This window comes from Conger conger, chromosome 7 (genome assembly GCF_963514075.1).
Source record: "Conger conger chromosome 7, fConCon1.1, whole genome shotgun sequence".
Classification (NCBI taxonomy): Eukaryota; Metazoa; Chordata; class Actinopteri; order Anguilliformes; family Congridae; genus Conger; species Conger conger.
In genome coordinates, this window is record NC_083766.1 from 50742900 (window position 1) to 50767974 (window position 25075).

Sequence of the window (25075 nt, forward strand, 5' to 3'; positions counted from 1 at the left end):
GACCAGAACAGATTTGTTGGACAGAACAGGATCAGGGCAGTCTTGCTGGGGCTTGAGGCAGTAAAGACGATATGGTAGGATATGAACAGAGTGAGTGGAATGAAAGACATTTAAAAGATATAGCAATTATGTCATATTATGACTTTGAATTGTCCCAAATAGGTTTGATTCCAGGATTCGGAGAGGAGACTAGAAAGGGCCTCACATCTCACAGCACCCTTTGAACCAGGAGCAATTTGAAAGTGTTCAAGAACTAAAAGATCAACATCAGCAGCCAGAAATCTGATTCATGCTATATGATTTGCTCCCAGAAAACACAAGAGTAAGGAAAAATGGGAGAAAGATACAGGATTCTCCACACTGGAAGGAGATCTGTGAAAGCATGGGCACTATTATAAATCCCATTTGCATTTTCAGAGCTATAGTTGGGAAGGGAAATCCAAGAGAGAATAAAGATAAGTACCGTCTCAAAATAATACTAGTGGCACCCAAAAAGGCCCACACTAGAAAATGGTTGAAACCAAAGGCAACTATGGTGGATGGCTGGGTTGATGATTTGTGATGGAGAGATTAATATTTTCTATGATACTCCAGCAGGAAAAGTTTAAAAGAATGTGGGACTACTGGATTCAGTACACAAAGAGAGTAAAATTGTAAATCGGCTGAAAATTGCCAAAATTGAAAATTGCAACGAACAGAGATTGCGGAAGTTAAATCCAAAGAAATGTAGAAAGGACACTGAGAAACTAAGTGCAAGATTAAGGAAAATAAAATACGAACAGTACCAAAACGAGAAGAAAATACAGAGCGGGCATGCCCCAGACACCCTTTTTGGAATTTCAAAGATGGGAACAATTTCCAGAATGATCTATGAGCCTGACCATTTACACATTATCAATATGCAAGTTGTCAATAACAAGTTGCCTTTTCTATTTCGTAATCTGTTGAATTTGTTTCAATATTATTTTTAACCATTTCAAATTGTGTTGAGAACAAGCAGACTAAATTGTATACATGGATAAGCAATATATAAAATGGCACATTTTCATAGGATGACCCTCTGTCTTTACAGTACATTTCAAACAATAACTTCAGCATAAAACTTAAACATGAGTGGCGAAGCAGGGAGGTCTGAGTGATCTCACTGAAGGCTGGCCCCTGTTGCGTCTCTATACACCAGCACCCCTACAACAGACATCAGCCCAATCATGATGCCCGCAAGCCTCCCCCAACACAGAACTGCACCTGACACCACCACCACAGAGGAACTCTCGCGTGTGTTCATAGTTCAGCGGTTATTCTACCTGTAATACACTCACAGAGCAGCAGGGCTCTCACCTATGGATGAGCTCTCACCTGAGCTCGTAAAACAGCATGTAGGCTGAGTTTGACCTCCGCTTCAGCACAGACTTCTGGTCCGTCGGGGTCACTCGCTCGTCATCGAATGACAGCCAGCGTCCATTGCAGTCCCTGCTGTCACTGATGTAATGGCCTGCAGAAATACACAGATTTTTCTGCTCAATGTGCCTTTAATAGGGGATTAATAATATACTGATAATTTCTTGATCAGATTGAGGATATCATATTCGGTATCTCACCGTGTCTCATATTCGATCCAATGTGGGAGAGCACGCTGGTGATTCTATACTCAGTCTAGGAGAGAGAAGGTAGAAATCTGGAGTCAGAAGAGGTACACACCAAAACCCTAACCCTAAGACCTAAGAAGAATTTGTGGGGCAGTCCCAGGAAGGAGCAGTCTTTGCCTAGTACAACTGTTCTACTCATTCAATACCCCTCCTCCTTCTTTTCATCTCTCCCTCTCTCTCTCTCCTCACCATAGCATAGCTGTCCTGCTCTATCTTGTTGGGCGTACTTCCCTCCGCAGATCTCTTCTTTTCAGCTTCAGGGGAAACCAAACAATTCCAAAAACACCATCAGACCTTTTGCCTCATCTTCACTACCACAGACTATACACACTTATCCCTCAGCACTGGATTATTGACGCTGAGTTAGGGGTTCTGCAGGGTTACTGAGCCAGCAGATTTCTGTGGTTTCCTCTTTACTAGAATCCAATATAGACCAGGGTACGAAGGTGTGTGGACCTTTTTGGCAGAACAATAACTAAGTAAGGGCTTAAGTGCAGAAACACACCAAAAACCAGCAGACCCTGGCACCCCAGGACTGGAGACTGACAGTCTGGTCCTGTCTCATGCATAAATTACCGAGAACAGCACCCTCTGGTGGGGAGGAGGTCTCAAAGCAATCCCCATGGGTCAGGTGAGGCTTGGGCATCCCTGGCAATCTAACATTGGCCCGGCTGTGTGCCCGCAGACGGAGCAGCGGGGAGATGCGGAGCCGGTCGTGCAGCTTCACCAGGCTTCCTCGGTGGTTCATACTGAAGCGTTTCAGCTGCACGACCAGCACGCTGCACAGACGCACAGAGGAATGCCTCATTTATCCAGGAAAGCTAGTAATTTAGCCAGGCCAGATATGCGATACAAAAGAGGGAAAGACTGAAAGGGAAGGGGGGCAGACTGCCTGCACTTACCGAGGCAATGACTGGAACCTCTGATCCACTGAGGCCAACTGCCCGGAGCACCACTGGCACTTACACTCTACCTCAAAGCCCTGCAATAACATAACAATAACATTAACACAGAACTCACAGACTACAAAGCACAGTAACTCGAGACAGACCTCGCACAGTAACACACTCAACATGGACCTCACACACCACAAAGTGTAGCAACACATTCAACACTCTGTTCACAGACAAATGCAGTAATTTCAAGTCTCCCAGGTGGATACTTACCTTGAAGTAGAGTGCCAAACTATCTTCTATGGAGCCCCTAGCGACTAAGTCCACGGACAGACAGTTGGAAGGCTCCGTTCGACATACCTTCTCCCCACAGCTATGGAGAAGGAACCACAGAAGCACTTAAACTTGACACGCACAGGCACGGATGGGGATGGAATTAAGTTCAACTCATGAAATGTATACATTCTGCTGTTTTTATTTGATGACTCACAAATTGGCCAAATGGAACTCGTCAGCCACAGTTTTGTACATCTCTGCTTCGGGACCAACCCTCACTCTTCCAGCCCGGTTTGTGATTGGTGGAAATCTCCAAATTCAAACCGAGCCAAAATGGAGATGGCTGTTCAGTTTAACTGAGTGCGTGGGAGAAACTGCACATGGGAGGCTCACCTGAGGCACGTCCTGGTGGACAGGAGCTCAAACTCAAAGTTTGCCACAATGGTACTTGCGTCAGGGTGCAGCCCCACCCTTGTCCTCATGGAAAGCCCCTCGTCTTTAAGCTGGGACAGGAGAACACTGAGGAACTCATGAGCATCCTACAGGTGGGGGAAAAAGAGGGTGTTAGGCTTCAAGGTGTTAGCCTTTAGAGCAATTATCTATGCTACATTATGCATCTAATTTGATTTGCTACTTACAGCACTACACCCTCAGTCTATCCAAGAAGATAGGCATTTGTGTGTAGGTATGTGTGTGTTATGTGTCTCACCTGCTGCTCATCCCCACAGAAGTCGCTGAAGTTCGCAGTGATGGTCTGTTTCAGGGTCTTCAGCAGGCTGATCTTTCTCTGATGGCTGGGGCTGGCCCTGGCTGAGTGCAGATCTGTGAGACACCTGCAGGGGGCAACAGAAGCAGCAGGCAGTCAGAAAGACGTCACATGAGATTTGAGTAATTATGGCTGGGACGAAACCGAGCAAGCATACACACTGGGGCCCGAGGACCAGGTCTGGGAACCCATAAATTAGACCTATGAGTAAAACAGTTCACATTGCAGTTGTAGCAATATCATTCTTTAATGGAAGAAATGGGCTCATGAGTAAAACAAAACATATAGGGACACAAGAACCGTTTTCAGCTGTCATTTGCAAGCTTTTCAATAAACATAGCTTCCAACTTCCCATAAAATCCACAATTCCTTTTCCGCCATTGATCGCCAGCCATGACAAAAAATAAACACAGCCATAAGTGATGTCTATAACAGGACTGATATCAACAGATGCCAATAACAATAGATATTATACATACTTCAGTAAACTTGTGGGCAAATTTGACCTCCAGCAGCCTTCCTTGTCCCTGATGTCATGGGTGAAGATGGTGAGGCTGAATAGACTCTGGAGAGAGGCGTTCATGTAGCACATATTCCCTAGGTTCGAGAACCTGTGGCAGAGATATGAACACATCCCTACTCTGTTACTGCATGGAAGTCAGATAGTAACGGGTCATTCATGCCCAGTAAATTGGCTTGTTCCTACTTAATAATGCAATCAAGTGATATAAGATGTAAGAACATGAAAATGAAGCAGTCCAGATAAAACACCAATTCTATTCAACATACCGACCTCCGTCTGTATTTACATACCCTCAAAATAGTTTTATACCATATACTGTACAAGAGCTCTGACCAATAACAATTTCTGAAGACCATTTCAGATTAAATGTAAGCCCACTTGAGAAAAGCAATGCAAAAAATGGTCATGTGAGTACAACTGATTCGTTTTTCTTGATAATTCTTCCCATTATACAGCCTGAATGAACTGTTACTCTTACCCAAGGACAGTATGATTGATCATGGTCCTCTGGATGACGTGTTCCTCCTCGACCTTCCGACAGCTTCGGAATGGGTGGCCGATGTTCAGGGCCGATTTCTTCTCTGGGCGGCCGATGTTCAGGGCCGATACCTGCTCTGGGCGGCCGATGTTCAGGGCCGATACCTGCTCAGGGCACCCGATGTTCAGGGCCGATGCCTGCTCTGGGCGGCCGATGTCATGAGCCGACGCCTGCTCTGGGCGGCCGATGTTCAGGGCCGATGTCTGCTCTGAGTGGCTGATGGTCGAGACTGGCTCTTCTGAACAGAGGATAGTGAGGGACACTGGCGTTACCTTTGTCCCCTTCTTTCCTTTCTTAAAAGACCATTTCTTCTTCTTTTTCTTCTTTTGGTCTTTCATTTGCTCTTCTACACAGCCGATGATGGTATGTGGCTCCGCTGAGCAGCCAATGGTGGTATTCGGTTCCTCTGTGCAGCTGTTGGTGGTATCTAGCTCCTCTGAGCAGCCGATGGTGGTATGTGGCTCCGCTGAGCAGCTGTTGGTGCTATCTAGTTCCTCTGAGCAGCCGATGGTGGTATGTGGCTCTGCTGAGCAGCCGATGGTGGTATGTGGCTCTGCTGAACAGCCAATGGTGGTATGTGGCTCCGCTGAGCAGCCAATGGTGGTATTGGGTTCCTCTGAGCAGCCGATGATGGTGACTAGCTCCTCTGAGCAGCCGATGGTGGTATCTGGCTTGTCTGAGCAGCCGATGATGGTAACTAGCTCCTCTGAGCAGCCAATGGTGGTATCTGGCTTGTCTGAGCAGCCGATGGTGGTATGTGGCTCATCTGCGCAGCCGATGGTGGTACATGGCTCCTCTGCGCAGCCAATGGTGGTATTTGGCTCCTCTGAGCAGCTGTTGGTGGTATCTAGCTCCTCTGAGCAGCTGATGGTGGTATGTGGCTCCCCTGAGCAGCTGATAATGGTAACTAGCTCCTCTGAGCAGCCAATGGTGGTATCTGGCTTGTCTGAGCAGCCGATGGTGGTATGTGGCTCCTCCGCGCAGCCAATGGTGGTATCTGGCTCATCTGCGCAGCCGATGGTGGTATCTGGCTCCTCTGCACAGCCGATGGTGGTATGTGGCCCCGCTGAGCAGCCAATGGTGGTATTCGGCTCCTCTGAGCAGCCGATGATGGTGTCTGGCTCCTCTGCGCAGTCTATGGTGGTCACTGGCTCCTCTGCGCAGGTGTTATTCAGGGCCAGCTGGTCTGCAGATGTTGACTGGGCCTTTTGTCCTTTCTTCCCTTTTTTCCCTTTCTTCTTGGTTTTCTTTTTCTTCTCCTCATCATCATCCACTACCTGGGCCCACACGTTTCAAATGTTACTATCTGGAATCAGTTTTCTGAGTCTTACGCACCACAATATGATATGGTACACTCGTCAACTGAATGATAATGTTTTACTGTCTTTTTAAAAATCAGAATACAGACAATTATGTGGAAATATTTCATATTTAAAATTTGATAATGATTAAATATTGACACAATTATTCCTAAAATATATTTTAAATAAAACAGACAATATATCTGTCAGAATATATAACAGACAGAATATTGTAAAAGTTTGCATTTGATTATTTATAAAAGTATTTGATACTGTATTTATCCAAGGTCTGTTCCGTGAAAATGGTGTATAAGATTAAACCAACTGATCCGAATAATATGAAGGGAATAATAAAAACATGAATAAAGATTTTGTAGTCTACTTACCGTACAACAGCAGAACAATGAATACTTGAACTTCATTTTGGAAATTGCTTGCAGTGCTGTTCAGTTATCGAGTAATTGTAGCTAATGATGCAAATTTCAGTGTACAAATTTCAAACTTGCAATAATTGTTGTTTTACTGTGACGTGGGTTATTTTGCATTGCGTTGCCTAGAAATATTCGATACGTCAGGTTACTACTGTGTAAACAAACACGTTCCGATAATAGACGTCAATACTGAATTACACTAGCTTGTACAGTTCTATTCGTCGTATCTGGTGTTTTGACCAGTATGCTAAAAAGCTAAAAGTGATGAACAAATAAAAAATTGTCGCGTTAAAACTCATTAAAGCACATCGTTTCTGAACAATGTCAAACTTGTAGAACGCTACTCTGTTATTGTTCCAAAACATTCGGGTTCCGGAATGTAAGGGCGTATATCCCTTCAGAAACGTTCGCTACCTAATAATAGCTATCAGTTTGTAACTACCAAAAATGTCGCCATGTCAAGATAAACAAATCCCCCTCAAGTTATCATCTTTGCCTCTGGCAAATAAGATTGTATTGTAGTTTGATGTGATCCTTGTTTTTCGAGTTAAATGTATTCCCTCAACATTCTCCATCAATAATGTCTTCAGTCTTCAAAAGTGATTGAGTCTATGTTGTGCAATCAAGAATGTCACTTTTGTCCCCTGAATATCTTAGGCCTGCTGCCAAGCCTATGGATAAAAAAATCAAATCAAATAAAAGTATTTATCTAAATCAGTCGTCCCCTTCTCCTACAGTAAGAACACCAGGATAGCACCTCTTTAAACCAAAGCAGATCTGCAGCAAAGATATTTCCAAATAGCATGTCTGTGAAGATCAATTTACTGTACCTAAATGACACTGTATTTGTGTGCTTTTGCTTGAAAAGTGACATATTTCTCAATCTACAGATTCATTCAGTCAATCTGACTTGGATATTTTTAATTATGATCGGTAAACATGTGCCTTCACATCACTCACACCAGCGCCATAGACTGCAGCAGGAATTCCACACCACCTTGGGGTCATTCAGCTGCTGATGTTTACCACTGTACATAATCGTTTACTCCCAGTGATGACATAAATTAGTTACTCTCATAATTCCACTTTATGTCAATTTCAGACAAACTTTGTGCCATCATTTCAGGACTTTATTCTTTATTTATTTTTTTGATAATTATATTTTTAGCATTATAGCTCCTTAAAAAGCAAACACTTAAGTAAATACTGTTAAATAACATACAAAATCAGAAACAGAAGTTAGTGGTTTTAGATCACTCGCTAAATATGGAGACAGCAGAGAGAAAAAAACAACAGTTTGATATCTGTGAAACGTCGATAAATTTACACAACGGAAAAGGTGAGACTGAAAATGTTTAACATTTATCTGCAGTATCCGGCTAATAGTGTTTTACACCAAATGCTAATTTCTTGCAGAGGAATCATGCAAAAAAAAAAAAACATTTCCTGAGGGTGACTGGTCCATCTGTGATTTTGTCCTTGATGTTAAAGCATTTGCTCCTTAACAACTTCAATCTCAACAGTTGCTTCACTTAATGAACACTAAATTTGCTGCCATTCTGTCACTCTATTACTCCATGCCAATTTGAAAACCTTTTGTTACCCAGTGATAAAATATACACTACAGATATTTTCTTTAATATAATCCCATTTAATCCTCATGTAGTTTAATTATAAGCAAAGGGTTAAGAAAAGGTTTTTAAATGAATCCCTTTCATCACTGATAGGCAAAACTCAAGAGTTCACGATTAGGTCAGATTCCGTCCTGATTGAACTTTATTGACGCCCCAGACTCACTTTTGAAATTGTACAGAGTCCAGCCAGAAGAAGACGGTTTGCGCTAATGGAGAGCGAATAAAACTCCTGAAAAGAACAAAAAACTTGAAACAATAACTTACAGCTAGTGTAGCTAGAGACGTTATCCTTTCTGTCGTGGGGTTAATGTTTCATTGTGTTGGTAAGCTAATGCTGTACTTGTTAGCTTGGCTCATCTTCCTACAATGCATGTGTTTGCTGGCTAACGTTGTGTGCAGTCGTTCCTCTGCATTGGGGACTTCAGGCAGGGGAAGGCCCTGTTTAATGGCCACATTGTGCAGGACACAGCAGGCTAATATTATTTTGCACACCTTCACGGGTGCATAAAGAAGGGTACCACCTTTATTGTCCAGGCAGATCCATCTCGGTTTCAAGACCCCGTTTGTGCGCCCCACAACGGCCTGAGTAGCAGCGTGTGCCTCACCGATCAGTTGCACATTAACGGAATGAAAGTTTTTCCGGTTTATGTAAGCAAATGCATCACAAAGAATGTGTAATCTATTGAGTTGATTTTCATAGATAATTCACAATCATGAACCTAATCTGGATCTTAAACCTGCTAATTGCCAACTAATTTAACGAAATGTATTATATTTTTAATTGTCATGTTTATATCACGTGTTTCAAAGGCATCTGCATATTGTTTACATAACAGAGCGCAATATGAATAAAAACGTAAATTTCCAGTAGTGACAAGCATTATTTATGTGCATTCTTGAATTTACACAAGCACTACGCGTGGTCAGCAGCAGGTGTAGATTTTGTTAGTAGCTACGAAAAGATCGGAGCTACTAGAATATTGATGAATGCCAAAAACCCGTAAATTTTCCTCTACTCGCATTTTACACACAAATTCGTTCAGCTCACGTTTCATGAATGAGACCCAGTGTCTTTATTTCCATCGTATGTCTGTTTTTTTATGTATTGAATCTAAATAGCTACACGGTTGTTGGAGTGTCACCCGTTTCAGTGGATAGCTTTGGGAACTTGCTGACTGCCCAGCAATCTGTGTCTTCATGTATTTTTGCCTATAGGTGAGCTATACCGTAGTTGGGAGACTGCATAGTTCTCTCTCACTGGCATTGTTTGCATATCTACTTCCTACTTGCTGCCGTTTGTTCGAGTTCAAGTCCTCGCTCAAGACGGATTAGACTCCTCAACCATTTTTATAGGTCGTTCTTTCGGTTGGCTAAGTGCCGGGGAGTTATTCATTCCCTTTTTTTCAGTTATCCATTTCCTCCACTCGTGAGTATCCTGTGTTTCTTTGGATACTTTTAGAACCCTTCTCGGTCGCATCTAGTCCGATGACCCCGCTCCCTTACAATCCAGGCAAAATGGTCTGCTGGTCAAAGAAAGCGTGAGGAAATTTAGACGCATGGGGTGTTTAACTACTTAAATACAAATACAGGCCAAAGTGCTTTAGTATTTCAGCACCTTGGCTGGCATCATTTTTTAATTTAATTTAGGCTTTCGACACATTCAGTTTTAATCCAGTTCCAGTCTATGCGATGCAAAATATAGCATACTTTAGGGTCATTATTAAATCGGATGATATCTATTATGGGGAGGTACCACAGGTGACAAGCTAAATTCCTTTCCGCTATTAAGAATGACATTTAATGTTTTAAATTTTTTTTTATATCCAACGGCGAATTAGTTGAGAATCATTTAAAAAACATTAAAACCTCTATTGGCGGCACGGATGGTGCAGTGGGTAGCACTGCCGCCTCACAGCAAGGAGGTCCTGGGTTCGAATCCCCGTCGGCCGGGGCCTCTCTGTGTGGAGTTTGCATGTTCTCCCCGTGTCTGCGTGGGTTTCCTCCGGGTACCCCGGTTTCCTCCCACAGTCCAAAGACATGCAGGTTAGGCTGATTGGAGAGTCTAAATTGCCCATAGGTATGAGTGTGTGAGTGAATGGTGTGTGTGCCCTGCGATGGACTGACAACCTGTCCAGGGTGTATTCCTGCCTTTCGCCCAATGTATGCTGGGATAGGCTCCAGCCCCCCTGCAACCCTGTTCAGGATAAGCGGGTTAGGATAATGAATGAATAAAGCCTCTATTGATATGATTTGTTTATTTTCCAACATAAAATACCCCATAAAAGAGAAATGACAAAATGTAACACAAAAAGCTCCTGTAACTCACAAGCTATTTTGGCTAGGAAGCACCTAGTAAAGTTGCCAGTTGATCTATAAGCTAAGTTGGGGAAAAAATGTTTTTGTACAGGAAATATGTAATTTAGAAAATGGTCCTTAAATTTTGTATATTTGGTGTATTATACTTGGTATATGTGACACAGCTGGTATAAAAACATCTAAATGAACTACTTTTTGATAATTGTTTCATATATTTTTATGAAGCTACATTATTTGTAGAAGCTGAAAATAATAATATCTCAAAATTGACCTATCCAGGCAAAATGGCCCTTTTCACCTGTGGTGCCTTGTACTTCAAGGACCTTCAAATTTGACTTGCTATGACATTAATCATGGGGAATGGTAAATGGACTGCAGTTATATAGCACTTCTATCCAAAGTGTTTTATAATTGATGCCTCATTCACCCATTCTCACACACACACCAACAGCGACAGGCTGCAATGCAAGGTCCCAGTCAGCTCGTCGGGAGCAATTGGGAATTGGGCATCTTGCTATACTTCATAATATAGTAAAGCAAATTAACTTTGTGAGGTACTATATGCTTGCAAGTTGATATTCATAGTAAAGGGTGAAATTGTTCCATTCAAACTCATTAAATTGCATTGTTTTTGCATTCGCAAATATGTAAACATACACACTCATTGACCCTAGTTCAACCATATAGGAAAATTGTTTTTTGATTGGTTGATGGAGTTTCAATGTGTGACTTCTGCCTTTTCTTACAAGTGCCCCCCATGTTCTGTAAAGAAACGTATTTGTCATGGCAGCTTTCGTACAGAACTATGCCCCCCCCCGGGGCTGATCCTTTTAAGGGAAGAGGTGCATGATCCCATGAACCCCCCCCCCCCCCCCCCCCCACCGTCACCCTTTTCTACACTGCCCAGCCTTCTCCTTCTTTGTTTTTTTTTTCCTGAGGCTTCTGCCTCGCCCCCACCCTGAGTTAACGGACCGCTTCAGCCCTGTTCATCCCCTGGTTCATGCCAGTGCCTTGACACTTTCTGAGCTACAGATGGATGCATCACCCTGCCTCTCTGCACAATATACTTCCCTTTATTTTGACATCCAGCTAGTTACATGTATTACCTTTACTCAACTGTAAACTGCACCTTATGTAATAGATGTACTTATTATAACTCTATTATATCCATTCCACCGTGACACCTTGCCAGCCAGCAGAGGATGGGCTCCCGCTCTATAGCCGGGGTCCTCCTGAGATTTCTTCCCATTGTGGGGTTTAACTCACCACTGTTTGAGGATTTTTCTCCCCACTGTTCAGTCATTTTCATATGCTTACTATTTGGTGATTGCCCTTCTGTTACTCTTTAAGTTGTCTTTGTGACTTTGTGTCTCCTGGAAAAAGAGCTATAAAAATATGCATGTCCCAGGAAACGCCATCCCAAGTATAGCCGTGGCAGGATCATGTTCTGTGGATGCTTTTTATCAGTAGGGACCATCTATTTAGGAAGAATGGACCAATGGATGAAGATAAATGCAAGAAAATACTGCAATAAAACCTTTAGCAGGACAATGATCCCAAGCACAAGGCCAGAGCAATATTTGAGTGGCTCATGAACAAAAGGTGAATGTCCTACGTGGCTCAGTCAAAGTCTAGATGTCAGTCCCACTGAGAATCTATGGCACTGTTAGAGAATTTCCACAAGCATCATCCTACTGACCTGATCAACTAAATCTGCTAGAAAGAATTGGCATAAATGCACCCAAACAGTGTGCAAAGCTGGTAGACACTTACCCCAGAAGAGCAGTTACATCAGCAAAGATGGCTCAACGAAATATAAATATGTGGGGTTAAGTCACTTTGAGTTTTTCAGAAAATGTACTGCTGGGGTACATGAATTTACAATGAAAATGCAGATATTAATCCATCAATCTGCTTACTCTTGGTCAGGGTCAGAGTGAGGCCAATCTGAACAGACATTGGGTGAAAGGCAGGAATACCCCCAGGCCAGGTCCATCCAAGGGCCCACAGACAATTCACCCCCACTGATTTAACTGATTCAGGCTCTCCAGTTATCCTGATCTGCATGTTAATGGGCTGTTGGAAGAAACAGAGGAAACCAAGGATGCAATCTGCAAACAGTAAGGCCAGGATTCAAACTCAGTACCGTCTTGCTATGATGCGACAATGCTAAACACTGGAACACCGTCGGCCAAAATATGAATGTGTATCATTAAAAACATGCCTAATTTTCATATGCAATCCAGAAAAACTATTCTTGCAAATGGTGAGTGACAGTGAGCACCTGTGAAACTGTGAGCCTGTGAAACTTCTTCTGTTTCCTTATGTTTAAAGGTTTCCATTTATCTCTACCCGATCACATTTAACAATGAATAATATTATAATATATAACAATATTATATATATAAAGCCACTGAAATGAAGGCACTGGCGGCATTAAAACACAAGGAAAAACTGAAACAAAACAATGTTTTCATGCAGTATTGATCTTTATTGTTTTGAACAAGCATTCTAAACTATTTATCATATTTATGTTATATACAAAAACCAGACAAAAAGACAAACAACAAATACAAATGGTGAACATCATATCAAAACTAAAACACACAAAACACAGACAAAAACACTCACAGAAATAATGGACCCTACAGATACAAATATTTTATTTGGCTGTATCTTCAAGGATAACTTTACCATAAAACATTTTTTAAAATCTACAACATACATGTGTAAAACAAAATTGATATATATGGTAATTTATCACAAAAGTTAAAATGACATTGAGATGAACACAAATAATACACAGTTTATGTCTCTGTAAACATTTTATTCAAGTACATAACATTTTTATTAATTAAAAATTTTTATTTTTGGGTCACCCTATAAAAGTGTGCCATTTTGCATCCGTAGGAATCTGAATGAACTAAAGCACATTGTGTATCTGATGATATGAAACCAAATTCAATTAATTCAAGTGTCCTAAAGAGTTTGAAACACATTTTAGTGTTGGGAATCTTGTCAAATTGGTCCCTAGAATCAATTTCTCAATTTCTATGAGCTATAAACCCCCAACCCCCAAAAAATACAATAAAATAAAATAAATTATTTGTGTCATTATGCTATTTCTGTACTTTTGCTTTTGAGGATGTATCGAATTTCAGTTACATACAAACACATCTATATCAATGCAATATAACTCATTACATGAGATACTTATACTTACCAGGTATCTAAAGTTTACACAATTATTTCAGGCTAATAAATCATTCATGAAATTGTTTCTCACCCTCAGATAACATTGCAGTAGGTTTCACTTTCAAGAAATCTTCTGGTGCTGGAACAATGGATCTTTTAGAATGTAGCCCAGTATGACCCTGAACCTGGGGCACAGCAATAAAACTACCTTTATGGAATGGTCCAGTGAAGGAACAACTGAAGCTAGAACTACAGTAGGCCTATTACTTCACAGAGAATCACAATGGTGAGGTGTCCCCACAAATGCCCTGGGGTGCATGTAAACCCCTATTGAGAGGGGAAATAAGAAAGCAGCCAGCTGAGGATAAGGACTCCCCATTTCAAATCTAGATTTTAAAGTAGAGAATATCTAGAAGTGTTGAACTATATTACAGGAAACTGGGTAAATGGTAAATGCTAACTGGGTGTATAAAGAAAAGCAGATTGGAAATTCCTGAAAAATAAAGAAACCACTAATTGACTCAGAAATACAAACTGTACGGAAAGGCCAAGGAAGATAGCGACAGGTGATGACAGATGGATCTCAAGAAAAACCCTAAAACTATGGTCAGTGACACCAGCAGAGGACAGAGGGGAAGATATGAAAAGCCGCTACAGAAGACATTGAGAACATAATTATAGAGGTGACACAGCACGATGCTAACCTCTCATAAGCAGCAAGAATCAAAAGGCCAGACTAGAATTCATCAGAAAAATACAGAGACAAACCAGTAGATTTTATGGAAAGATGAGACCAAAATAAAGCTTTATCAAAGCAATGGAAAGCCCAAAGTGTGTGTGTGGGGGGGGGGGGGTGAAAGGAACAGCCCACGATCCAAAGCATACCACCAAAGCATCATCTGTGAAATATGGAGGAGGTAGTATCATAGCTTGGGTACATATGGCTGCTTCTGGAACAGGCTAACTCATCTTTATTGTTGATGTAACAGAAGATGGCAGCAGTAGGATGAACTGTGTACAGACAGATTTTGTCTGGATATGTCCAAAGAAAGCCCTCCAACCTCATCAGCTGGCACTTCAAATTGCACCAAGACAATGACCCCAAACACACGGCCTATGCAACCACAGCATTCATCAATGAAAGAAAGTTAGAAGTTTGGGACGGGCTAAGTCAGACGAGACTGCAGATAAGCAATTCCAAAAATACCAAATGTTTGATGTCAGTGTGTCATAGATTTAGTTTTTGCATTTAAGGGCTCTGCAACCAAATATAAGAATTTATTGACTTGATTTACTTATTATAATTTAATTTTCTACACCTGAAATGGGGGTACTCAACACAAAAACAGCTGTTTCTGTAAAATGGTAAAACATACGCATTCAAATACCAGGAAATATCAAATACCATGATAAAAGATGAATATCTTACTACTTACGTACTTGACAATGATCTCAGATTTAAATGCCTTAAGTATATGGCAAAATATTTACATTTCACTCTACCATTATTATACATTTGGAGGACTCAACCACCATTTAAGGACAATAATAGCCAGGCAGAGGATTTTCTCAACTGATTAAACTTACACACATAAATTGAGGGACAACTTAAGGCAAACAAAGCACCAGGGGAAGATGGCTACACCTCATTGTGATACAAATCATTCAGGCAGCCACTTACCCCCATGTTATCGGGATCATTTAATTGGGTGGAAGTCTGTCATTTCAGTCCCAAAAAGAGGGGAAGGATAGATTGGAGTGAGCAAATTATAGAGTGGTCTGAACCATGACCGTAAATTGTTTGCCTCTATTTTAACTAGAAGAATTGAGACATTTTTACCTGGAAGAATTAATTCAGACCAGAACAGATTTGTTAGACAGAACAGGATCAGGGCAGTCTTGCTGGGGCTTGAGGCAGTAAAGACGATATGGTAGGATATGAACAGAGTGAGTGGAATGAAAGACATTTAAAAGATATAGCAATTATGTCATATTATGACTTTGACTTTGTCCCAAATAGGTTTGATTCCAGGATTCGGAGAGGAGACTAGAAAGGGCCTCACATCTCACAGCACCCTTTGAACCAGGAGCAATTTGAAAGTGTTCAAGAACTAAAAGATCAACATCAGCAGCCAGAAATCGGATTCATGCTATATGATTTGCTCCCAGAAAACACAAGAGTAAGGAAAAATGGGAGAAAGATACAGGATTCTCCACACTGGAAGGAGATCTGTGAAAGCATGGGCACTATTATAAATCCCATTTGCATTTTCAGAGCTATAGTTGGGAAGGGAAATCCAAGAGAGAATAAAGATAAGTACCGTCTCAAAATAATACTAGTGACACCCAAAAAGGCCCACACTAGAAAATGGTTGAAACCAAAGGCAACTATGGTGGATGGCTGGGTTGATGATTTGTGATGGAGAGATTAATATTTTCTATGATACTCCAGCAGGAAAAGTTTAAAAGAATGTGGGACTACTGGATTCAGTACACAAAGAGAGTAAAATTGTAAATCGGCTGAAAATTGCCAAAATTGAAAATTGCAACGAACAGAGATTGCGGAAGTTAAATCCAAAGAAATGTAGAAAGGACACTGAGAAACTAAGTGCAAGATTAAGGAAAATAAAATACGAACAGTACCAAAAGGAGAAGAAAATACAGAGCGGGCATGCCCCAGACACCCTTTTTGGAATTTCAAAGATGGGAACAATTTCCAGAATGATCTATGAGCCTGACTATTTACACATTATCAATATGCAAGTTGTCAATAACAAGTTGCCTTTTCTATTTCGTAATCTGTTGAATTTGTTTCAATATTATTTTTAACCATTTCAAATTGTGTTGAGAACAAGCAGACTAAATTGTATACATGGATACGCAATATATAAAATGGCACATTTTCATAGGATGACCCTCTGTCTTTACAGTACATTTCAAACAATAACTTCAGCATAAAACTTAAACATGAGTGGCGAAGCAGGGAGGTCTGAGTGATCTCACTGAAGACTGGCCCCTGTTGCGTCTCTATACACCAGCACCCCTACAACAGACATCAGCCCAATCATGATGCCCGCAAGCCTCCCCCAACACAGAACTGCACCTGACACCACCACCACAGAGGAACTCTCGCGTGTGTTCATAGTTCAGCGGTTATTCTACCTGTAATACACTCACAGAGCAGCAGGGCTCTCACCTATGGATGAGCTCTCACCTGAGCTCGTAAAACAGCATGTAGGCTGAGTTTGACCTCCGCTTCAGCACAGACTTCTGGTCCGTCGGGGTCACTCGCTCGTCATCGAATGACAGCCAGCGTCCATTGCAGTCCCTGCTGTCACTGATGTAATGGCCTGCAGAAATACACAGATTTTTCTGCTCAATGTGCCTTTAATAGGGGATTAATAATATACTGATAATTTCTTGATCAGATTGAGGATATCATATTCGGTATCTCACCGTGTCTCATATTCGATCCAATGTGGGAGAGCACGCTGGTGATTCTATACTCAGTCTAGGAGAGAGAAGGTAGAAATCTGGAGTCAGAAGAGGTACACACCAAAACCCTAACCCTAAGACCTAAGAAGAATTTGTGGGGCAGTCCCAGGAAGGAGCAGTCTTTGCCTAGTACAACTGTTCTACTCATTCAATACCCCTCCTCCTTCTTTTCATCTCTCCCTCTCTCTCTCTCCTCACCATAGCATAGCTGTCCTGCTCTATCTTGTTGGGCGTACTTCCCTCCGCAGATCTCTTCTTTTCAGCTTCAGGGGAAACCAAACAATTCCAAAAACACCATCAGACCTTTTGCCTCATCTTCACTACCACAGACTATACACACTTATCCCTCAGCACTGGATTATTGACGCTGAGTTAGGGGTTCTGCAGGGTTACTGAGCCAGCAGATTTCTGTGGTTTCCTCTTTACTAGCATCCAATATAGACCAGGGTACCAAGGTGTGTGGACCTTTTTGGCAGAACAATAACTAAGTAAGGGCTTAAGTGCAGAAACACACCAAAAACCAGCAGACCCTGGCACCCCAGGACTGGAGACTGACAGTCTGGTCCTGTCTCATGCATAAATTACCGAGAACAGCACCCTCTGGTGGGGAGGAGGTCTCAAAGCAATCCCCATGGGTCAGGTGAGGCTTGGGCATCCCTGGCAATCTAACATTGGCCCGGCTGTGTGCCCGCAGACGGAGCAGCGGGGAGATGCGGAGCCGGTCGTGCAGCTTCACCAGGCTTCCTCGGTGGTTCATACTGAAGCGTTTCAGCTGCACGACCAGCACGCTGCACAGACGCACAGAGGAATGCCTCATTTATCCAGGAAAGGTAGTAATTTAGCCAGGCCAGATATGCGATACGAAAGAGGGAAAGACTGAAAGGGAAGGGGGGCAGACTGCCTGCACTTACCGAGGCAATGACTGGAACCTCTGATCCACTGAGGCCAACTGCCCGGAGCACCACTGGCACTTACACTCTACCTCAAAGCCCTGCAATAACATAACATAACAATAACATTAACACAGATCTCACAGACTACAAAGCACAGTAACACACTCGAGACAGACCTCGCACAGTAACACACTCAACATGGACCTCACACACCACAAAGTGTAGCAACACATTCAACACTCTGTTCACAGACAAATGCAGTAATTTCAAGTCTCCCAGGTGGATACTTACCTTGAAGTAGAGTGCCAAACTATCTTCTATGGAGCCCCTAGCGACTAAGTCCACGGACAGACAGTTGGAAGGCTCCGTTCGACATACCTTCTCCCCACAGCTATGGAGAAGGAACCACAGAAGCACTTAAACTTGACACGCACAGGCACGGATGGGGATGGAATTAAGTTCAACTCATGAAATGTATACATTCTGCTGTTTTTATTTGATGACTCACAAATTGGCCAAATGGAACTCGTCAGCCACAGTTTTGTACATCTCTGCTTCGGGACCAACCCTCACTCTTCCAGCCCGGTTTGTGATTGGTGGAAATCTCCAAATTCAAACCGAGCCAAAATGGAGATGGCTGTTCAGTTTAACTGAGTGCGTGGGAGAAACTGCACATGGGAGGCTCACCTGAGGCACGTCCTGGTGGACAGGAGCTCAAACTCAAAGTTTGCCACAATGGTACTTGCGTCAGGGTGCAGCCCCACCCTTGTCCTCATGGAAAGCCCCTCGTCTTTAAGCTGGGACAGGAGAACACTGAGGAACTCATGAGCATCCTACAGGTGGGGGAAAAAGAGGGTGTTAGGCTTCAAGGTGTTAGCCTTTAGAGCAATTATCTATGCTACATTATGCATCTAATTTGATTTGCTACTTACAGCACTACACCCTCAGTCTATCCAAGAAGATAGGCATTTGTGTGTAGGTATGTGTGTGTTATGTGTCTCACCTGCTGCTCATCCCCACAGAAGTCGCTGAAGTTCGCAGTGATGGTCTGTTTCAGGGTCTTCAGCAGGCTGATCTTTCTCTGATGGCTGGGGCTGGCCCTGGCTGAGTGCAGATCTGTGAGACACCTGCAGGGGGCAACAGAAGCAGCAGGCAGTCAGAAAGACGTCACATGAGATTTGAGTAATTATGGCTGGGACGAAACCGAGCAAGCATACACACTGGGGCCCGAGGACCAGGTCTGGGAACCCATAAATTAGACCTATGAGTAAAACAGTTCACATTGCAGTTGTAGCAATATCATTCTTTAATGGAAGAAATGGGCTCATGAGTAAAACAAAACATATAGGGACACAAGAACCGTTTTCAGCTGTCATTTGCAAGCTTTTCAATAAACATAGCTTCCAACTTCCCATAAAATCCACAATTCCTTTTCCGCCATTGATCGCCAGCCATGACAAAAAATAAACACAGCCATAAGTGATGTCTATAACAGGACTGATATCAACAGATGCCAATAACAATAAATATTATACATACTTCAGTAAACTTGTGGGCAAATTTGACCTCCAGCAGCCTTCCTTGTCCCTGATGTCATGAGTGAAGATGGTGAGGCTGAATAGACTCTGGAGAGAGGCGTTCATGTAGCACGTATTCCCTAGGTTCGAGAACCTGTGGCAGAGATATGAACACATCCCTACTCTGTTACTGCATGGAAGTCAGATAGTAACGGGTCATTCATGCCCAGTAAATTGGCTTGTTCCTACTTAATAATGCAATCAAGTGATATAAGATGTAAGAACATGAAAATGAAGCAGTCCAGATAAAACACCAATTCTATTCAACATACCGACCTCCGTCTGTATTTACATACCCTCAAAATAGTTTTATACCATATACTGTACAAGAGCTCTGACCAATAACAATTTCTGAAGACCATTTCAGATTAAATGTAAGCCCACTTGAGAAAAGCAATGCAAAAAATGGTCATGTGAGTACAACTGATTCGTTTTTCTTGATAATTCTTCCCATTATACAGCCTGAATGAACTGTTACTCTTACCCAAGGACAGTATGATTGATCATGGTCCTCTGGATGACGTGTTCCTCCTCGACCTTCCGACAGCTTCGGAATGGGTGGCCGATGTTCAGGGCCGATTTCTTCTCTGGGCGGCCGATGTTCAGGGCCGATACCTGCTCTGGGCGGCCAATGTTCAGGGCCGATACCTGCTCAGGGCACCCGATGTTCAGGGCCGATGCCTGCTCTGGGCGGCCGATGTCATGAGCCAACGCCTGCTCTGGGCGGCCGATGTTCAGGGCCGATGTCTGCTCTGAGTGGCTGATGGTCGAGACTGGCTCTTCTGAACAGAGGATAGTGAGGGACACTGGCGTTACCTTTGTCCCCTTCTTTCCTTTCTTAAAAGACCATTTCTTCTTCTTTTTCTTCTTTTGGTCTTTCATTTGCTCTTCTACACAGCCGATGATGGTATGTGGCTCCGCTGAGCAGCCAATGGTGGTATTCGGTTCCTCTGTGCAGCTGTTGGTGGTATCTAGCTCCTCTGAGCAGCCGATGGTGGTATGTGGCTCTGCTGAGCAGCCGATGGTGGTATGTGGCTCTGCTGAACAGCCAATGGTGGTATGTGGCTCCGCTGAGCAGCCAATGGTGGTATTGGGTTCCTCTGAGCAGCCGATGATGGTGACTAGCTCCTCTGAGCAGCCGATGGTGGTATCTGGCTTGTCTGAGCAGCCGATGGTGGTATGTGGCTCATCTGCGCAGCCGATGGTGGTACATGGCTCCTCTGCGCAGCCAATGGTGGTATTCGGCTCCTCTGAGCAGCTGTTGGTGGTATCTAGCTCCTCTGAGCAGCTGATGGTGGTATGTGGCTCCCCTGAGCAGCCGATAATGGTAACTAGCTCCTCTGAGCAGCCAATGGTGGTATCTGGCTTGTCTGAGCAGCCGATGGTGGTATGTGGCTCCTCCGCGCAGCCAATGGTGGTATCTGGCTCATCTGCGCAGCCGATGGTGGTATCTGGCTCATCTGCGCAGCCGATGGTGGTACGTGGCTCCTCTGCGCAGCCAATGGTGGTATGTGGCTCCACTGAGCAGCCAATGGTGGTATTCGGCTCCTCTGAGCAGCCGATGATGGTGTCTGGCTCCTCTGCGCAGCCGATGGTGGTATGTGGCTCCTCTGCACAGCCGATGGTGGTATGTGGCCCCGCTGAGCAGCCAATGGTGGTATTCGGCTCCTCTGAGCAGCCGATGATGGTGTCTGGCTCCTCTGCGCAGTCTATGGTGGTCACTGGCTCCTCTGCGCAGGTGTTATTCAGGGCCAGCTGGTCTGCAGATGTTGACTGGGCCTTTTGTCCTTTCTTCCCTTTTTTCCCTTTCTTCTTGGTTTTCTTTTTCTTCTCCTCATCATCATCCACTACCTGGGCCCACACGTTTCAAATGTTACTATCTGGAATCAGTTTTCTGAGTCTTACGCACCACAATATGATATGGTACACTCGTCAACTGAATGATAATGTTTTACTGTCTTTTTAAAAATCAGAATACAGACAATTATGTGGAAATATTTCATATTTAAAATTTGATAATGATTAAATATTGACACAATTATTCCTAAAATATATTTTAAATAAAACAGACAATATATCTGTCACAATATATAACAGACAGAATATTGTAAGTTTGCATTTGATTATTTATAAAAGTATTTGATACTGTATTTATCCAAGGTCTGTTCCGTGAAAATGGTGTATAAGATTAAACCAACTGATCCGAATAATATGAAGGGAATAATAAAAACATGAATAAAGATTTTGTAGTCTACTTACCGTACAACAGCAGAACAATGAATACTTGAACTTCATTTTGGAAATTGCTTGCAGTGCTGTTCAGTTATCGAGTAATTGTAGCTAATGATGCAAATTTCAGTGTACAAATTTCAAACTTGCAATAATTGTTGTTTTACTGTGACGTGGGTTATTTTGCATTGCGTTGCCTAGAAATATTCGATACGTCAGGTTACTACTGTGTAAACAAACACGTTCCGATAATAGACGTCAATACTGAATTACACTAGCTTGTACAGTTCTATTCGTCGTATCTGGTGTTTTGACCAGTATGCTAAAAAGCTAAAAGTGATGAACAAATAAAAAATTGTCGCGTTAAAACTCATTAAAGGACATAGTTTCTGAACAATGTCAAACTTGTAGAACGCTACTCTGTTATTGTTCCAAAACATTCGGGTTCCGGAATGTAAGGGCGTATATCCCTTCAGAAACGTTCGCTACCTAATAATAGCTATCAGTTTGTAACTACCAAAAATGTCGCCATGTCAAGATAAACAAATCCCCCTCAAGTTATCATCTTTGCCTCTGGCAAATAAGATTGTATTGTAGTTTTATGTGATCCTTGTTTTTCGAGTTAAATGTATTCCCTCAACATTCTCCATCAATAATGTCTTCAGTCTTCAAAAGTGATTGAGTCTATGTTGTGCAATCAAGAATGTCACTTTTGTCCCCTGAATATCTTGGGCCTGCTGCCAAGCCTATGGATAAAAAAATAAAATCAAATAAAAGTATTTATCTAAATCAGTCGTCCCCTTCTCCTACAGTAAGAACACCAGGATAGCACCTCTTTAAACCAAAGCAGATCTGCAGCAAAGATATTTCCAAATAGCATGTCTGTGAAGATCAATTTACTGTACCTAAATGACACTGTATTTGTGTGCTTTTGCTTGAAAAGTGACATATTTCTCAATCTACAGATTCATTCAGTCAATCTGACTTGGATATTTTTAATTATGATCGGTAAACATGTGCCTTCACATCACTCACACCAGCGCCATAGACTGCAGCAGGAATTCCACACCACCTTGGGGTCATTCAGCTGCTGATGTTTACCACTGTACATAATCGTTTACTCCCAGTGATGACATAAATTAGTTACTCTCATAATTCCACTTTATGTCAATTTCAGACAAACTTTGTGCCATCATTTCAGGACTTTATTCTTTATTTATTTTTTTGATAATTATATTTTTAGCATTATAGCTCCTTAAAAAGCAAACACTTAAGTAAATACTGTTAAATAACATACAAAATCAGAAACAGAAGTTAGTGGTTTTAGATCACTGGCTAAATATGGAGACAGCAGAGAGAAAAAAACAACAGTTTGATATCTGTGAAACGTCGATAAATTTACACAACGGAAAAGGTGAGACTGAAAATGTTTAACATTTATCTGCAGTATCCGGCTAATAGTGTTTTACACCAAATGCTAATTTCTTGCAGAGGAATCATGCAAAAAAAAAAAAACATTTCCTGAGGGTGACTGGTCCATCTGTGATTTTGTCCTTGATGTTAAAGCATTTGCTCCTTAACAACTTCAATCTCAACAGTTGCTTCACTTAATGAACACTAAATTTGCTGCCATTCTGTCACTCTATTACTCCATGCCAATTTGAAAACCTTTTGTTACCCAGTGATAAAATATACACTACAGATATTTTCTTTAATATAATCCCATTTAATCCTCATGTAGTTTAATTACAAGCAAAGGGTTAAGAAAAGGTTTTTAAATGAATCCCTTTCATCACTGATAGGCAAAACTCAAGAGTTCACGATTAGGTCAGATTCCGTCCTGATTGAACTTTATTGACGCCCCAGACTCACTTTTGAAATTGTCCAGCCAGAAGAAGACGGTTTGCGCTAATGGAGAGCGAATAAAACTCCTGAAAAGAACAAAAAACTTGAAACAATAACTTACAGCTAGTGTAGCTAGAGACGTTATCCTTTCTGTCGTGGGGTTAATGTTTCATTGTGTTGGTAAGCTAATGCTATACTTGTTAGCTTGGCTCATCTTCCTACAATGCATGTGTTTGCTGGCTAACGTTGTGTGCAGTCGTTCCTCTGCATTGGGGACTTCAGGCAGGGGAAGGCCCTGTTTAATGGCCACATTGTGCAGGACACAGCAGGCTAATATTATTTTGCACACCTTCACGGGTGCATAAAGAAGGGTACCACCTTTATTGTCCAGGCAGATCCATCTCGGTTTCAAGACCCCGTTTGTGCGCCCCACAACGGCCTGAGTAGCAGCGTGTGCCTCACCGATCAGTTGCACATTAACGGAATGAAAGTTTTTCCGGTTTATGTAAGCAAATGCATCACAAAGAATGTGTAATCTATTGAGTTGATTTTCATAGATAATTCACAATCATGAACCTAATCTGGATCTTAAACCTGCTAATTGCCAACTAATTTAACGAAATGTATTATATTTTTAATTGTCATGTTTATATCACGTGTTTCAAAGGCATCTGCATATTGTTTACATAACAGAGCGCAATATGAATAAAAACGTTAATTTCCAGTAGTGACAAGCATTATTTATGTGCATTCTTGAATTTACACAAGCACTACGCGTGGTCAGCAGCAGGTGTAGATTTTGTTAGTAGCTACGAAAAGATCGGAGCTACTAGAATATTGATGAATGCCAAAAACCCGTAAATTTTCCTCTACTCGCATTTTACACACAAATTCGTTCAGCTCACGTTTCATGAATGAGACCCAGTGTCTTTATTTCCATCGTATGTCTGTTTTTTTATGTATTGAATCTAAATAGCTACACGGTTGTTGGAGTGTCACCCGTTTCAGTGGATAGCTTTGGGAACTTGCTGACTGCCCAGCAATCTGTGTCTTCATGTATTTTTGCCTCCGTGTTAGTTTTCCTGCTTGATCACTTGACTAAGACGTGTGATTTATTTAGAGTATTCTCATTATGACCTTGTCGTTCACGGTCCTAGGTGAGCTATACCGTAGTTGGGAGACTGCATAGTTCTCTCTCACTGGCATTGTTTGCATATCTACTTCCTACTTGCTGCCGTTTGTTCGAGTTCAAGTCCTCGCTCAAGACGGATTAGACTCCTCAACCATTTTTATAGGTCGTTCTTTCGGTTGGCTAAGTGCCGGGGAGTTATTCATTCCCTTTTTTTCAGTTATCCATTTCCTCCACTCGTGAGTATCCTGTGTTTCTTTGGACACTTTTAGAACCCTTCTCGGTCGCATCTAGTCCGATGACCCCGCTCCCTTACAATCCAGGCAAAATGGTCTGCTGGTCAAAGAAAGCGTGAGGAAATTTAGACGCATGGGGTGTTTAACTACTT